The sequence below is a fragment of the Lepisma saccharinum genome, chromosome 1, assembly GCF_977018435.1.
Source record: "Lepisma saccharinum chromosome 1, izLepSacc3.1, whole genome shotgun sequence".
NCBI lineage: Eukaryota > Metazoa > Arthropoda > Insecta > Zygentoma > Lepismatidae > Lepisma > Lepisma saccharinum.
The window spans coordinates 133053940-133071513 of NC_139229.1; positions in this window are offsets into that span (position 1 = coordinate 133053940).

Genomic DNA, 17574 nt, shown 5'->3' on the forward strand with positions numbered 1-17574 from the left:
AATAAACAATTAAAAATTGAAGAACGCAGTTTGTGTGTTGAAAATATAATAAAAACTCTTGCTAGAATCGTTTAAATTGTATTATTTGAATAAAAATAAAAATAAGCTGGGAAAATGTTTGACATAAAGTCAAAGTTTGGTAGAAAAATAAACTCAATATTATGTTAAATAGCACACAGTAACATAAATTTACTACCTAAATCAATAATCAAAGGGTCCTAGGTTCGTTACCCCGTGATAGAAGCAAATGGTGAAAACTGTAGGCCACGTCCCTGATAGCTCTCCCTTCTTCATAGTACAGATAAAAAAACCTTACGCTTCGTTCTCCTTGTTCAAGGTAAAATTCTCGCTCCAATCTAATTGGGTATCCAAAAATCCTTTTTTCTTGTGTTCTCGGTAACCTTGGCTTGCTTAGACAGAAACCTGTTCTAACATGCAAACATTCTAGCCCAAAACCCGCGCTAAAGCGTCCTGTGCCTTGGGGCAACCCTGAGCGGAATATTAATTGGCGGCGGAAACCGGTTCTACAAGCGACGCATAGCTTCAAAAATTTGACCATTGCTGCGCATTCGCAGACATCCTTTGTTGTCTGGTTGAATCCCTCCCCTGCCCTACAGTATTGCATACCTTTCCCCTGTTCTTGCGTACTGGTTAACCTTGGAAAAAACCGGTTCTGAAAACCTACCGACGCGATCTCTGATTGGTCAATCGGGTTCTTTCTTTGTTCTGGCGTTCTGACGTCATTTGACCTTGACCGCACATCCACCAAATTCCTTTCTCCTCTACCTGCGCGGAGTTCACCCTTGTCTGTCTGGCATCAGACTCAGCTCACACGTTATTCATAGTTCGTCTCCGCTCAATATATTACATGCCATATAACAGTATTACATAGTACACAATAAATATTACCGTTACATATCGCGGGTTCGAATACCGGGACCGTCCTAAATCGTAATTGGACCTGTACCTACACCCATTACCACCGTTCATAGCGGTTCATAAACCGTAAACTCTTATTTTCAATATTATAAACATTAATATTATCGATTTATACATTACATACTTTGCAGTAATGAATATAAAACCATATGCATAGCGTTTAGTACCTCTCATTACCTTTTATATACATATTTTTCATAAAATAAATAATTATATATTCATAAAAGTTATAAACATGTAAATACATAAATGTAAATTATTCTAAGTACATGGTAATTAGTTCTAAGTAGATGCAAATTAATTAAAACCCGTGCAAATTAGTTATAAGTACGTGCAAATTAAATTGCGAATATTAAATTGCGACCGGCCTTGGCGGGGACAGCATCTACTTCCGTGCTTGGGAGCGGTTCTCCATTCCCGCCCAGATTCTAAAAATTGGATAACTGGCGAAACACTGGTGGTAAACGTGGCCAGAGCGTGGTGCTGATCACCTCCACAATAGCGGGGCTCGAAGGGGAAGCAAAATACAAATAATGCAAGTAATCTTCCCGCTGAAAGCTAGTCGAAGGGGAGATTGATCGATCGATTGATACGGCTTATTTTACTTCTATTTTCTGCCACTTTTGGCTAACCGCGAAGGCGAGGATGAGTGATGATATGACGAAATTGATGAATGGATACTTACAAAGAACAGCCACGCCCAGGCCAGAATTCGACCTCGGGACCCTTAACGTCATAGCGCACTCTTCTAACCACTCCGGCAAGGAGGCCGGCAGCATCGAAGGGGAGAGAAGCGACATTTCTCGCCACCCAATACACTGAAAGTAGCCATTTTTCTGAATTGTTAGTATTTTATGCATCATGTTTATGCATCTTTTTATCATAAATACAAAGACGTTTAGATTTCATAGTAACTTCCTCTCGAAAAGTATGCATTTCTGTAATGAATGAAACATATATGGAAAAGGAACACGCGAAAAAGTCAAGTGTGATGAAACAGGTTCTTTCTTTACAAATCTCAAGCTGCCGTGTGAAAGCCCTAACGGCTCGACACTCGCTCACAACAGCCCCCCCTAAGGATTGCGATTGAGGTACGGACGGATCTGACCAGTTCAAAATTCAATAACCAAAATGAAATACGTTTATAGGCGCAATATCATCGTGTTTGAGAATGGCAGCGCAGCTTTAAGACAGAAGGGAAGATGGAAATTACCCTGTCAGTGCATGTAGTCTCTCGAACCTTACTCCCTCTCCCTCCCCTCCCGATCGTCTCCAATGCTGCTCTCATCTCATTTGACACCTTTCCGATCACTGCCGTCTCTTTCTGTTCTGTCCATGTTACACAATCACACCTCGTTCACCCCGGCAGTGACCGGACATTATCCTTTTGAATTTCCCTCTCATCACCTTTGACTTGCGAGACTCATACCTGCACCGACAGACTGATTTGCTTTATTTTACTTCGCTTCTTGTGCCACTTTTGGCTAATTTGCGAAGATGGGGATGAGTGATCATATGATGAAATAGATGAATGGGTGCTCACAAACATCTATGCCCAGGACGGAATTCGACCCGGGACCCCTGCTAACAACTTCGCCACGGGGACCGGCTGCACCGACAGACATTCCACGATTTGTTCAACTAACTTTCAGCTCATCGTTCGAAACTACAGACGGAATAAATTGTTGGTTTCAGATCCTGATTGAAACTCGCTTCGACAATATACACCGGAAGTGATGAGGTTAAAAATTTGGCCGCTACCTTCCCCAATCACTTGCCAATTGGAGTGGAAGTGAATCAGAGTGAGGAAAACTTCTATTCTACAGAAGTTCCGAGTCATCTTCAGAGGAAGAATTTCGCCTTAGCTGCCTCGTTTTTCCCTCAGTGGGTAAGTTCGCACTTGATTACATGTATTTGTTATCAGTGACGCTTCTGTCGCGTCTGCCATTCCGTGTCGTTTCCAAACTATCCTTTCTTGCGAGGAAAATAGAAAAATAAAGCTGATAATTCCAGCACCATTGTCCTTTTTTCCTCCTCTCTAACTCTTGTGTTATCCAAACTTTTCAGAGCTTAAGCGTTTATTACGAATGGAGGTAAGTTGTCCGAGAAAGTTTTGTACGTTTACCTGCCAGTTTTCGCTAATGAATGATTTTTGAAAATTTGCTCTACCTAATACTTTAAGCTCTTTATTGGGCGAGGTTGATTTGCAAAATGAAAAACTCAAGTTTCCTTTACGCATTAATGTCCATGGAGGGGTACATCCACCTACTACAATAGTGACTAATAATTTGACTTGGTTTTGGGTCTTAACTTCATGTGCACAAATACAGTAAGTAGACTCTCGCTAATCCGACCATTCCTTGCACAGACCACTGATAGATTAGCGAAAGTGCAAGGCTGCTGGGCTAACATAAAAAGTTTAATTCTTTGTTAAACTTAATGTTACTGGTTTTCTGTAGTATGTACTGTCCACACACAATTTGTGTAGAAACATAGATTAAACATAAGTGTATAATTTGATTTAATTTTTGTCATTCAGCGTCGTCATTCTGCCACTTTTGTCTAATCGCGACGATGAGAATGAGTGATATGATGACATTTATGAAGGAACGCTCACAAAGAACACCAATGCCCAGACCGAAATTCGAACCTGGAGATTCTGGCGTCGTAGCGCGCTGTGCTAACCACTCCGCCACTCAGAAACACACACAAGAGGCAAACATGATGATAGAGGAAACGTACCATCCTGTATATTTACTACAAAACATTTCGCACGTTGTCCTCACAGCATCAGTCAGTCTAGAATTAACCCTTCTCTGTGGATAGCGCTTGTTCTCTGCCACACACACTCGTGACGTCCCTCCATTGTTTGGGAGGAGGACGGATGTTCCACAGGAAGCGTGACAGGCGGGCACCACATTAAACACAATCCTTATGAACGGTCGGCAAGGTATCGGACTATAGCTGGAAGTTGCAACGGATGGCCCCTGGTTGCAGCCTGTGAGGTCAAGGAGTGGGAGTGGCGGACAGAAGGGTAAAAGGGCTGTAAGCAGAAACACACACAAAGGTAAACGATATATTTGCGAAGAGGAGAGCGAATGGTGTGGTTGGACACATGGTCTTACTGGCGTGGCGAGACCTTCCGAAGACAGTGTGCAGTGGTAAAGTAAAATATCCGCAACAAGAACCGTAACAGCCCAGAGAGAACGACATCGCATTTCTCATTGACTTCATTTTCACAGTAGTTCTTCTCAGTATGTTCTACTAACTTATTTAAATTGTCCCATTTGTGACATAATATTACAAGAAATAATAATAGAAACTTGAAATAGAAAACGTTCCTGCTGTGCTGGTCAAGAAATATGCTTCAATGCGAGGCCGAGTCAAAAAGTAACTTTAACATATTTTTTTAATGAACAGCATATGTAGTAGCCGCGGTAGCTCAGTCGTTAGGGCGTCTGACTACCATGCGAGAGACCCGGGTTCGATATCCAGCGGGATTTTTCCATCAGGGGCGTGGTGCTGATCACATCACCCCCACCTTCGGCCGTGATCAAGAAAGTGTGGGGCCCTAACTCACACCCCCTATATGACTTCGTGGCCTTCACGGCGTGATGCTAAGCACAAGTGAACACTATACTTACTTTACTTTACAGAATATGTACAATATGATTTAAAACATTCCATCACTTTCCAACATATGAGCCCCGTCTAGTTCGTCTCACTTTTGGACACAAGGTGAAGTGCAGATGCATCTCAGTACCAGGCTGGTGCAAGGACACCGTGTTCAACCAAGTAGACCCCATAAGCGGTTTTCAAGTCCAAAAGATTCTAAATGCCTATCTGCTGACTGCTGCTTTCATAAATCATTTTATTGGTTATCACGCACCACGTGACTATACCACACTGTACACCGCTCCAGAACGTAGTGCAAACGGTGCAGACACCAAATACACTAAGTGACATCAAATCAACTAAGTAGACGATTCAGTGTTGCACTTTGTAACCAACTAGACGCGTGAGTGCAAAGAGAAATAGTAGAGCCGGGAAGGAATAACCTGGCAGTGACGTCACTCCCTGCTAAGTCAGCGTTGCCAACTACTATGAAAGGAATCATGGCACGAGTAAGAGTACGAGCAGTAAAGATTGCGGTGAAAACTACCAATCTTCAATTTAATGTTAGCATTATGTTTGTTTATTTTAATTATATCACATAATTCGGCTTTCAGCAAACCTTCTGCATGCGGAATATTGTGAGATGACAGCCACGACTTCATTTCATCCTTCCTGCTGTTTGATGGGATTTCTTTCACTAACTTGTTGTGGTACGGAGCTTTGTCACACACAATAACAGAGTTTGGGGCAGAATGGGAAGAAGCTGTTCTTCGAACCACAACATAAAATTGTTCATCTCCCCATGATAGTCCCCAGAAGTTGTTTTTGAAAGGAACACTAACTTCGCCCTTCCACAAATCCACTTTCACCACCGGCATGCACAATAATAAACCTGGGACCCTTTTAACCCCCCCCCCCCGAATCTTTGGAATCCAGCCTAACTTTGGGGACAGTGTGGTGTGTGTTCACGAAACTTTCATCCATGTTAATGAAAGACCGGCGGTTTGCTCTCTGCGCAGTTCTTTAACTTCACGCAAAAATGATCGCCGCCCGCAACGCAACGATGCTGTTTCGTTCAAGGAGTAGCTTCCTGCTGCTTACGCTATGCTTTTTAAATCTGAACTCTAATGTTCTTATGACCATACGCAACGACCAATGCGAATCCTTAAAATTAATATTTTCTTGCAGTTCCTTCAGCAGTTCATGTACGGTGACAACAATGCCTTTTCGTGTATAAATCATGGATTGTTCGGCCCACGACTGCTCATCAAAAGAATCCAGATTTGTGACACGTTGCTGGGCGTTCGGTCGGTTTTTGTCCGGAGTTGAAAAAGGTTTCCCGCTCGTACTCGTAACGCTTTTGTCTTTCTCCTTCAAAATTCTCCACACAGATCTTTCACTGACACCTGTAGCCACGGGCGTTCTGTGAACAGCTGTGGTTTTGTTTCGCAATCAAAGTACTTATACACATTGAAAACTATTTCTGTTGCATCGCTGTGCAAGGGCTTACATTTCTTTACGTCACTGCTCATTGTACAACAATGACAAAACCAGGAAAAAAAACCTCGCTAACAAAGAAACAAAATAGACTGCAATCCCTCGCTCGTAGCTGCGGTTTGTTAGACTAATGTAGCAGTGAGGGGGTTTGCACGCCTGCATCACCCCTTTCGGAATGATTTCGATTGGTTTGCACGTCACCTTGTCGTCCGCTCTAGGGAATGAACCTTCGCTTCTGGAACGAGATATGACGTCACTGCCAAGTTATTCCTTCTGCGCTTGTAGACGGAGCCAGTCTTCACCACGTACAGTGCATGTGCGCCAGTGTTTCACGAATTCCCGGATTCCAAGAGAAGAAAAATATTCTGACTGACTGCGTAATCACTCATGCATCAGATCTTTCACCTCGTTGTTACTATGGAACTTCACGTTCCTCGTGTACCTCGTTAAGGGGGCCAAACGCATGATAATCAGCCGGTGTTAAGTCCGGTGAATATTCAGGATGTGGTAGACACTTCAAATGAAGCTCCATAATTTTTTGTGCTGCTCGCGTTATCTTGCTGCAAGGTCACACCAGAACTGAGCTAATCGCCACGTTTGTTCTAACTGCAGGTTTCAAGTGGTTCTCAAGCAGATCACAATACGACATGCTGTTAACATTGCGTCCTCTGTTCATGTAATGTTCTAGGATTGGACCTTTACAGCCCCAGAAGAGCGTGAGCGTTATTTTGCAGTCAGACACAGCAGTACGGTAATGATGAATGCCTTCACATCTTGGTGGCTCTCTTGGTCTCTGGCTAGAAGTAATGAACCCAGCATTCGTTACCAGTGAATGTTCGCTTTAAGAAACCATCTCCTTCGGCTTCATAACGTCGTAGCAGTGTTTCACAAATATCCACACAACGTTACTTCAATTTGGGGGTGAGTTGTTCTGGTACCCATTTGGCGGAGAATTTGTGGTATTGCAACACGTCGTGAATGCTATGGTGCGCAGACCCATGACTGATGTTCAGTTATACGATCAGTTCGTCAATTGTTGCCCGCTGATTTTCTCTGATCATTCGATCCACTGAAGTGATAGTGTCTGGAGTAATCGCAGTGTGCGGTCGACTGGAACGAGCTGCGTCAGTCAGAGTTGACACTCCACTTTTAAACTCTTTGTACCACTCATAAACCTTCTGAAGCGACACACAGGAATCCTCATACTGCCTCTTCATCCTCCGATGCATGTCTGTTGGCTTTGCACACTCACTGCTCAAAATATATCCTCTGTGGGGCATCTTGCTATGGTCCCTGACGTACACATTTTCCACCGCGCACGCTGGTACTTACAACAGAAGAGTGTGTTGTCTATTGTATTATTTACATGTGATATATGATGTACAACTCTCTACTACATCATTCTGATTTTTATTGCTTGGCGTAACAGCCCGCGAGTGCCAGTGTTTATGCCGGCCTCACTCCAACCAAAGGTGGAAGATCATCCAACCAGTTACTTGGTGACGTGTGGTCAGCACGACCAACCCCCAGTCGTTATATAGGTTTGCTATGACCGGGTTACGTTACTCATTTGCAGCTCGCAAATTTCCTCAGTATTTCCTCATAAACAGGCCAAAATTGTTGTTTGTTACGTTTTATTTGTACTTATATTAAGGTTACTAATTACCTCTGCCTCATACAAATTCGCTGTGCATCAGATCTTTCACCTCCGTTCAAATCCGGGAACTTTTCTAACGTTGGAAGCGGCCCCGGCGCCCACCCAGCGTCGAATAACATGGGTACCTGGGGAAAACCCTGGGGGGTAAAGGCGGTCAGGGGCGTGATGCTGATCACATCACCCCCACTCACGACCGGATCAAGAAAGTGTGGGGCGTTACCCCCACACCCCCTATACGCCTTCATGGCGTGGTGCTAAGCACAGGGGAACACTTTACTTTACTTTTTGAGCAATGTGTTTAGCAGGATCCAAAGTTCACTTTCCAGTCCACTTTTACCTGCATTAGTACTTGCACTGCAGATGAGAGGAGAGTTCTGGAAACGAAAGATAAATCCCGTGGCTTGTGGAAGCGGAGAGGAGGGGGGACATCGGCATCACGAGGTGAAAATGGTAGACGCCGAGACTACAGTCCTCCTGTGCTATCTACATTTTCAAATAAAAGCCGTGAATAACTCGAAAAAAAACCAGTGCTGATTGCAAAATCGCCTTAGAATGACCCCCGATGGCCATTTTTGAGAGTGGAAAGCTTTTAATATACGAAATATCTTATTATGTATGCCGGGCCCCTAGAAAGCAGCTATGGACTATTCACCTTTACAATTCCAGCCTCTCCCGAAAAAAAAATCCTACGTACGCCAGTCGTGCAGTCAGTTAGGTTGACGATTGTTATGACATTTTTCGTAATTCAAATGTTTCAGACTTAGTATCGTATTTTGTTTTAAAAAATGTATATTATTCCATTCTTTCATCTTCAAGAAAAATATAAAAATACACTATAAATGTGCTAATGTAATCCTAGGTTAATAGGATTATTAAAATATAAGTTAATACTTTTCAAATACGATATCCCAACTCAACCAGAAAAAACATGGCAGCTAACCAAAACTTAAAATAATGAGGACAAACATTATATTTTTTTGTTCTTATTTAGATGTGATGTTATAATAGGAAGTTAAAATCAAATAAAAAAAGAAAACGTATTTCGATCCGTAAAACTTTATGCAAACCTGCCAATTTTTTTATGCAAAGAATGTTCGGAATGAGGAGGGGAGGTAGAGAAAGTGAACGAATTTTAAATTAAAATGAGAGAGAGAAAAACATTCGCGGCAAGTTGTTAATATGAATACCGGTAAGATGAAACAAAAGAGAATGAGAAATATAAAATTCCAATTAAGGAAAGAAGGAAGTCGGAAGGAATACAAAATTAAACTGAACATTAAGAGAAAACAAATCCACAAGCAAATAGAGGAATTTTATTTTGTGTAGATTACTTCTCTGGGAAGGCATCCGTTTAACTGTGTATCGATACCGCGATAATTTTGTTCTTTCATGTTGTTCCGCCTACTTTTTTCCCCCTTAAATCAGTTTTTAAGCAATTTTTCTGTTTTGTGGGACGTTCAGAGCAAACCGGCTAATTGCCTTTCTCGGGATGCTCTCCTCCCCCCCCCCATCCCTCCTCTCACGCTCATTTAATTGTCTCCCCCACTTAATGTTCCAGGTCTGGCCATTGGTGTATCTTTGTGAATATCCCTTCATCAATTCCATTGGTAGATTGTTCACCGTCATCGTCGCGATTTAATTACTAACAATTGCACGTTATTTAGAAATTGTAGGTTGTTCTTTGAATCAAGTGTGCCCAAATCTTTTGAGATGCAGAGCCAATTAAACAATTGGTTGCAAGTCATATTGTATGTATTTTACTGATACTCAATTAAAATGCCCCAAAATAAAATCAGACGTTTAATAAGTACTAAGACGGGCGACGTACTAAAAAGCTTTCATGGATGGGATGTGACCCGCGGGCCGTACTTTGGGCGCCAGAAAATTTTGTTCGCCCGAACGAAATTTTCTGTCGGGTTCTGATTCTCAGTGTTTGTGGCTATTAGGATTCTCTTTTTGCTTTCTCTTCCAAGATATCTTCTTCTTATCTCTTTCTACCTGCCTCTTCTCTCTTCCTCTGTTACTCTATCTTTTTTTTTACCATTTATCTTTCTTCCTCTGTTATTATTTTCACATTTTCTCTTTTTTCTCTTAATCTCTCTTCCTGTTACACTTTTTTTTTCAATTTCGTATTTCTTTCTCCCTTCCTTAATTCTTCTGTTACTCTTTTTTCCATTGCATCTTTCTCTCCCTCTCTCATTTTTGTTTCTCTGTTTTCTTTCTTCGATTGTTACTCTTTTTTCCATTTCGTCTTTCTCTGTCTTTTTTGTTTCTTCATCCGTTACTGCATCTTTTCCTATTTTATCTTTTCCTTTCTCCCTCTGTTACTCTTTTTCCATTTTATCTTTCCTTGGCTTCCTCCCTCTTTCTTCCCGTTACTCTTTTTCCCACATTATCATTTTTCTCATTTCTTTCTTCATCAGTTATACTCCTTCCATTTCATCGTTCTGTCTCCCTCTTTTTCTTTCTTTTTTCATTTTATCTTTCTTTCAGAGGAAATTGTTTTGCACGATATCTCCCACATGGGCGCTGTACCCTTTGAGGTCATGCATGGCCGAAACCGCTTTGCATTGAAAGAGCTTCGCGGCGACTTCTAATCTTTCGCCAAGGAGCCACAAAAAGTCACTTAGGGACATTGAATGCATCAATCCCATCAACTTGTTATCGTGAACGAAGCTACATGGAAGCTTTATATGGGGAGAAAATGAAGTTCTGCTGGCTTCTTGTGATGTTAAGATATGGGAAACACTCAAAGGGAATCTCCAAGGCGTTCATTGGTCCGCTTCGGAGAAACTCTTGTTGTTTCATTTCTATGTATAAGCTGTTCCAAGCTAGCTATATGGGCCTTTGTACTGATTCACAGTAATGGCTTTCGATGTTCGAGGAATATCACCATCGACACTGGAGCATGAGAAGGTTTGCGAAAAAGACATGGCTCATTACTGATAATTGTAATCGGATCACCTCCATAGCACAGTAGCTAACACTGTGGCCTTGTAGTCAAGTGTTTCCTTTGTATGCCCATTGCACAGGGGTTCGCAACCCACTTTAAACTGTAGACCCCAGGGGTGCCCATCCACCCCAAGGCCAATGGTGCATCATGCAAGGCCGACCATGCCATAATCGCCATAAAGTATTTAATTACGACAGCGTGTTAACTACTACGCTATTACTGAAAGTCTCCCCTTTCTTAGCTTTACGGAACACTTTACTTGATCAGCACCCTCTAAATTCTTCCTTTTCTTCTTCTAACGGATTAAGTACAGGGCGATTCATATAAAATTAACACATTTCTTTGCCGTTTTATTGAAACAAGAATACCTCGTAATTCTCCAAGCTAGTTTCACATGACGCATGGCATCTGGAATATTCATACATCTCCAAGAGAGTACGCAGCTGTACAGAACTTGGTAGCTTTCGTCGCTGAAACTGGCTCAGTCATTACAAGGATACAGTCCGTGCTTCATATTTCCATGGTGTTTGTTGAGCAACTGAATGACACAGAGCTGCGTAAAGGCTATTTTCAGCAGGTTGACACCTTGTGCCATACATCAAATGAGTCCATGACGCTGATCAGGACCGGATAATATTCTGGAATTTATGCCCACCGAAAGTACCCGACTTGACATCCCAGACTTGTTTCTGTGGTGGTACCTCAAGGGAAAACTGTACGCTACCTAAGCGCCCCTGGACAAATGGCTGAATTGGAGGCCATTAGTGACAACAGCTTACTCCAACGAAAGACCGGGAACATGAAACGACATGTCCAGAGGAGGAGGGAGGACAGTTTCAGCGTGTAGTGTAAAGGTTATTAGACTCTTATATCTATGCTAGATTTCAGATGTAAGAACTTATTGCTAGCTTTATTCTTCTTCACATGCTTTGATAATGAAATGTGTCAGTTTTATATGAATCACCCTGTATGTTGCGAAAGTGACTTGGAACCAGCTTATGTAAGTGAATTACTAAGGGAATATATTCTGATTCCTCCAGTGGCATGACCAGAATTTTCGAAGGGGGGTTACTATGACAAATGTTGTCATAAGGCATGTATGTTATTTAGTTTGACGTACGGGCATATGAGAATTAATGAACACCTCTCACGCCCAAAGTTCATGCACACTTATAGTTCGGAGAATTCACGAGAGGTGGGGGTAATAATGCAGAATGAATGAAAATTTTTCTTCCGCGGTTACGAGAAGGATCGCTAGATGGCTCTGACTGGTAAACATAAATAAATAAAAAATGCTCGATTTACGTCTCAACTGATTGTCAGTTATATGACAAACTCATTTTCATTGTTGTTTAAGCTCCACGGCAATATACATTGTTTTGGGTTTATTAAGTTTCTAATTTTCTTGTTCGAAACCCCAAAAAACTTGCTATTCGCTTATGCACTGGGACGTTTCGAACTGATTGTAAATTTACTGGGTTCTGCGATCTGTACAAGTGCATTCAGAAATTAATCTATAAAGCATGATTCATTCTATGCTGAATCATAAATTGTTATTTAAGAGTATTTATGTTAAGCTTACACTAGGAACCTTGACGCACACACGTAAGTTTGTGGAGTCCAATATAGCATACAGGCTATTAGAACGTAATGTATACGTCGTAATAACGTGCTGTACAAAAAAGAGGATAAAAAGAAGGAAAGCGTTCCCGCGTGATGGAAAAAAACTGCATCGCAATGAGGAAGTGGTGACAAAAATCTGCGGATTTCTGCGTGCAGGCTTTAGCTGCACGATGATGTTACATTGCCTTACGGGTAGGAACGTTCAATGAATGTTTCAACAAGCACGGATCATTGGGGATGACAGCTGGACTTTGAATGCTGATACAAAACAAGGAAGGATGAGGAACTGATATTTGCCACGTGATAGCACAATGGAGGTAAGCTGCATTTCAACTATTTGCGTTGCATGAGCTCATGTAAAGACATTGGTTGGTAGATCTACCCGTTTGTCATCGCATATCATAGCATGCTAGCGTGTGATCCGTGTGATACTTGAGAAAAGGAAAAAAAAAAATCATTGTTTGTACCGCGTGGTCGAGCGCGATGGTGGAGGACGCCATTGTTGTTTGAAAATTGAATTTTTAATATGTCGAGTGAGATTCGATTATAAAGTTGTAATTTGGGTGTAATAAATATCAGACGGTAATATCACCGCAAATTTGTACTGCATGATGTACATTATATGTTCTTAAATTCTCGAAGGTCACGACCATATTTGGTATTGCTCATGAGCAGCTGATTCACAGCTGTGTTAACAAAATCGTCGAGATACAGTTAGCCCCAAGTCTAAGCATGTGGTAATATGGTGATTATTGTATAAATATATCTTCTAGCTCAATAATGAGATACAATTCTCAGAACAAAAATATATTTATTTTTCAGTTAAAGATAACAAGCACATACTCTTAAATCAGCTGACTTGCTTTACATGCATATGATATATGTGTAATATTTCAACATAATAAATTGGTTTATTAAATCACTATGTATATTTTCAGTCCTTTGAACATCCGCCCAAATAGTAATTTTTTGATAATCGTGACTGTGCATAATGAATAATTCTTTCCTTTCAGGAAGGGGAGAACTCTGTATGTCCTGGTTAATTGTTACAGTGTTGTCATAGTGATGGAATCGATAGTTCCACTGCTATAACAACAGACAAAATTGACATACAATTAATTTACTTCGCTCAGGGGAAACGATTTTATGTTGTTTATCTTAACATTGATAATCCATAACATCATGAAAATAGCTCATTTTGCAAAATTTATGTGAGTTAGTGGTAGGAGTAAGGCGGTGTGCTCAGGCGAAATCAATATATGACGTATGGTGCCATTTAATTCAGTACATTCATATTTTACATCTAATATCTCTCAGTACAAATTGGGTTAATCGAGGGGATGCATGAAAAAATTATCACTTTGACAGAAAATATTTATTTATTTATTGGTGTGTTCAATTTACAATAATATTCGGTTGTTGATAGTGTATATTTTGTAGCCTGGGAATTAATTTACTTTTACTGTGGCAACCTAAGGTACCCTATAGAATTTAACATTCCGCAGAACACCTGTAAGCGTTATCAGTGTTACCAGGCAAGTCATCATAGAATAAAGAACGAAGGAAGAATGGGTATATCGGAAATTCCGGTGTCAGGCAAAGTTGTTTCTTGAAGGATTCTAGTGACGCACACGGGTTTGAATTTTATTGTTAACTTTTCAGGAGCCCGTGTCGCATTACGTATGGGTAGTCAGTCCTCATTTTGTCAACTTTCCTGCCTTTGACCTTAATTTTTAAGGAATACAGAGCCAAAGGGGAGGTTTTGAGGCCCCCACAAATCCCCAACCCCATGAGCACGCCACTGGATCCCTCCTCCTCTCACAACATCGTACATATTGCAGCTTCGTGCCAAGGTGTAAATTTTTTTGCATATATTTTACAATAATATATACACACTGCATGTTGAATTTCATTGTAGTTTAGGGAAGAATATTTCACCCGAAATTTTGATGATGCGGACTTCGCCATAATTCTTTCCTCCGTTGACACCCCTGGTAGAACCAGCCCGATGAGCATAAAGTGAACTTAAACTCTGCTCTTCCACTCTAAACAGAAGGTCTACGTGGTGGAGTGGTTAGAGTAACGTCCTAAGACGCTAGAAGTCCCAAGTCAGAAGTCTCAAGACATCATTGTGTGGCTCCCATCATCCATTTCAACAGTTTCCCATCTTCATCGTCGCGATTAATGTCAGAGATAGAAAAAGGGACGTAGAGGTAACCAATGGATTCGTCACTAGTCTGTAAGGTTACCTGCAATATTAGACTTACTGGTATTCCAACCATGCAGTAAGACACGAGACACATTGCTTTCCACGTTCTTCTCTTGAGGGATGGAGTAGAAAATGAAACACACTAATTACTTAATCTAATTAATTACTAATCCCAATAGAGGAAGAGGAAGTAATAATTACAACCTTCATTCCGGACAGAAGAGTCCACGTTCAGAAAAAAAAATCCCGGATATTCTTTGGAAGATTAGAGACCAAATTACGGAAAATCTGAGTTGGCTCAATTTGCAGCAAACAATAAAGAGACAAAGTAGACACTCAGACAGGGAGGAGAAACATTAATTACATATCTTCAACCCCTTTTTTAGCTTCCTCTTTTTTGTCTCCAGGACTTAATTCTAGCTTTCCGGAAGGAATGGTCGGTGCTTTTAATCATACGACCGAATGAGAGAGTTTCTTCAAAGCCGAAGTCTCAGCATATTAAAATGTGTTTTTGCTTCTACGTACAGTCAACGGCAAAGACAATGGTAGGCAAATTGTCCACCGCTATTTTCATTACTTTCTTATTCTACATCCCGTGTTGTTTTAAGGAATGAAACTATGTATGTTGATTTGAAGTAGGCAGTGTCCTTTGCTTATTGAAGTCATTATATCAATTCATTCTCATCATATCGTTTAATTCAGACCAAATGAAAATAGTAGTGGGCAATTCGCCTGTTTCTTTCGCCGTTAGGTGTACAAGAGAAGGTAGCATTTAGCGATAAATTTCTTTCTGGTTCGGAATGGAAACTTAGGAATTTGATGATAAAACTTGTTCAAAGTGGTATCTGAATACAGAATGTCGAAATACACTTAATAAATCATGTAAGGTAGAGAAAACCACCGTTATTTTCATTAGTGGCTTTATATAGATTTAGTTTGTTTTTACTAATAGATGTCTCCCTATACTGCTTGAGAACAGTGACTATTAAGTATAATTACTATGGCTCGGAAGTTGAGTAAAAATATTTTTTTCCTAGTGTCCGAAGACGAGGCCAAAAATAATATATGTTCATTTTGGGTCATTGTAGGCCAGAAAAAGGTGGGTTTTATTTGTCCTTTTTTTGCCTTTTTCGGCGTTTTTTGGCTTATTGGTCCTTTTTTAGCCTTTTTTTAAAAGTCTTAAGGGCTTTTTTTTGCAACTTGACCTTCTATCGACTACGTTTTTACTGCCCATTCTCAATTCGAATCATCATCAGTTCATCACCTCTTAAACATTCTTTCTGTAGTAAAGAAATAATAAAAAAAACAGAAATATGTTTGAACCATTCCTGAAACGAGAGAAAAAAACATTTTTGGACTGAAAGAAGATGCATTTCATTCATATAGTTTTTTCGCACTGTGTTTTCCATACCACCAGAATATTGTATTTTTTATTCATTAAATATGTAATTAAAACTGAAGTTATTAATTAATTTGGATCACATTTATACGTTCTTTTTTTCGATTTTAGGTCCTTTTTTGATATTTTTAGGTCTTTTTATAGGTATTTTTTTGTCAATTTATATGTCTTCAATTTCCGAGCCCTAATAATTACATATCGCATTAGTTCTCACTTTATTGCCTTGATTATTTGTACAGTTTTAAAATTTATCACGCTCTTCTTCTTTTGTCTTTATCTGCTTTCCAATATACAGTATTTCTCATTTCCAGATATTTTGCTCATTTCCTGTAATAAGTATGGAATGGACAATGGTTTATAGTATTATTTACCGGTACTATTTTTTTCTGTCGTTTTCACTATTATTTTTATCATAATTTCAGAATTATAATTTCTATCAATATTTCTTTCAAGTATCACCCACATCTAATTTATTTTCTTTCAGTCTCGATTCTTGTTAAAATCATGGACGTGTCGGTGTGTTTGTCCAAGCACATTCTCGTTGTCGAGACGAACCTATAGACGGGCTAGGTGAAATAATCACTCTAGGAATGGAATGGTTATATCTTTGCGAGCAGACATAAATCCCGCTAATTGAACACTCTTGATGTAGTAGAGTTTTAATGGCTTCTACGAAACCTTCTCAGTTGTGGATTTAGCAGAAAACTCAAGTTCGTCAAACTCACTTCATGATTGATTGAATTTTATAGTACATAGGCTGTTTTTGCTCATCACACAATATGGAGTTAAGCATCTTAATCAGAAAGAAAATTGAGGACAGACCCGCCTACCTATTCTCGTAGCACTTCTGGCAACTGGAGAATCGCAGGGGACCAACTTCCTTACTTGGATTTTTACCTTTCAGGCTTAAACCACATACGCTAACTCATGAAAAATGTCAAAAAACAAGTCTGGTGTTAGTAAATTCAGATTTTTATTAATTTTTAGATGCAAACATGCTTGAAATTTGTTAGAAACAATCCGATTCACATGCATCGCAAAAACTTACAGCCCTCGCTTCCATTAAGCTAAGCCACAGAATATCCCCACACTCCTATTCCTCTATTTTATACAATGTGATTGCCAATATCACTTTTCTGTATATTGCTGTCAAAGTTATAATTTGTACAGCGTGATTGCCATTGTAGTTTTTTACAAATTGCTGGCAAAGTTGTAATTTGTACAGCGTGATTATTTTTATATACAACATTCTCAACTAGAGAACTTATGATCTGTCATAAATTCCCCGGGGTTGGGAAATTTGACTTTCTTACTGAGAATCAAGAAGAAATGTCAAATACTTCATGCATTACTAAAATTATGACATTGTTTACATGCAAGAAGTTAGTTAGAAAACAAACACCACATAAACAAAGATATAACATGTAAGATTATGACAAAATATCAGATTCATATATTAAATAACTTAACATGCATAAACACAAAACAGAATACACATATGTACAGTGTGTATGCATAATCGCAGAACCAAATTTGTACAATTTTCAAGCATAAACACAAAACAACACACGTGCAGTTTACATGCATCAGTAAAAAAAAGAAAACACATCATGTACAATTTGCATGCAGAGATAAAATCATCACATATGCATCTTGCATACATAAATTAAATATGCTGACCA